Source organism: Otolemur garnettii, unplaced genomic scaffold (assembly GCF_000181295.1).
Source record: "Otolemur garnettii isolate 467f Iridium unplaced genomic scaffold, OtoGar3 scaffold00245, whole genome shotgun sequence".
NCBI classification, from domain to species: Eukaryota; Metazoa; Chordata; class Mammalia; order Primates; family Galagidae; genus Otolemur; species Otolemur garnettii.
In genome coordinates, this window is record NW_003852640.1 from 452,008 (window position 1) to 453,728 (window position 1,721).

The following is a 1,721-nucleotide window of genomic DNA, read 5'->3' on the forward strand; positions in this document are numbered from 1 at the left end:
TCTTTTTCAAAAAAAAAAAAAAAAAAAGAGGAAGGGCTTCATTCACCAGCCAGGAGCTTAGCTTCTGACATAGAAGAATTCCAAATGGCTGCACTCCCCAACTGGCTTGGTCTTTCCCTTTTTATCGACAGTCAAAAAGTTCCACCCCACAGGTACCCCTCTCATTGGCCAGTTTAAATCAAGCGAGGAGATACTATTCCAGCCCCTACAGAACTACAGGATTTTACACAACTTGGAAATTTCCAAGTTCCAGGAAGTTAAGCTTACAAATTCCCAAGAACTGAGTCACCCATGGAGAGGACCCTGCCCATGTATCCTTGTCGTCTCCTTGAGAAGACCTGTTCTCCTAGCCCTCACCCTTCTCAGGTATCCTCTCTCACAGGCACCAGCCACAATACCCAGCTACGACCAATCCTTTTTAATTTTATTTTTTAATTATTATGGATACAGCTGGGCATGGTGGCTCATGCACTCTGGGAGCCTGAGGTGGGTGGATTGCTTGAGCTCAGTGAAAGGTTATAGAGCCAAAGATGAAAGATAATTCCAAGGTAGGGTGACCAGATTTTAACATTTGTAAAGCGGGACAACATGGGGGGAGGGCAGGGGGGAGGGCAGGGGGCAGGGCAGGGCAGGGCCTGACAACAATGCAAGGTTTGATAAGCAGTTCTTGATAATCACGTCTCAACAATTATTTGTTATTGTTACAGTTTAGCATTATAAAATTAACAAAAATAATATAAAACTCATATTCTGGCGAAATAGCCACATGGCAGCTGAAAACTGTATATTCCCATCCTGTTCTCCCGCCCTTTCGTGCACTCTTTCCAAAAATCGGAACTTTTTTAAAACACCGTGAGATGCGGGACAAATTGTTAAAAAGCAGGACTGTCCCATCAAAAGCAGGACGTCTGGTCACCCTATTCCAAGAGGCAAGACGAAAGGAAAATGGAGGCCCGGTTTGTGCAATTAAAATGACTTTATTCCACCTCGGTGCCGGTGGAATAGATTTCCAACCGGGAAGAAATCCACACATGGGTAATGTTGAATAGGGGTGAGGGTTAAAAGTCAGAAAGGTGGGGCTCTGGACATTTCCCTTCCTGGGTTGGAAATCTGTTGTAAGGGTAGGGGTTGGCCCATTTACCTTTCCCAAGTGAGACATCTGGTGGGGGTTGACCCATTCACCTTTCGTAGGTGGGACATCTGGTGGGAGAGGATAGGGGGTTGATTCTTTTAGGTGGGTCCACCCTATTTGGGCATTTTTTTTGTTTTGTTTTGTTTTGTTTTGAGACAGAGCCTCAGGCTATCACCCTGGGTAGAGTGCTATAGCATCACAGCTCACAGAAACCTCCAACTCCTGGGCTCAAGCGATTCTCCTGCCTCTGCCTCCCTAGTAACTGGGATTACCAGTGCCCACCCACAATGCCCAGCTATTTTTTGGTTGCACCCATCATTGTTGTTTGGCAGGCGGGGGCTGGATTTGAACCCACCAGCTCAGGTGTACGTGGCTGGCTCCTTAGCCACTTGGGCCACAGGCGCAGCCCGTGTTTTTGTGGTTTTTTGTTTGTTTGTTTGTTTTTTTGGAGATAGAGCCTCAGGCTGTTGCCCTGGGTAGAGTGCTATAGCATCACAGCTCACTGCAACTTCCAACTCCTGGGCTCAAGCTATTCTCCTGCCTCTGCCTCCCAAGTAGCTGGGACTACAGACGCCTGCCACAGCGCCTG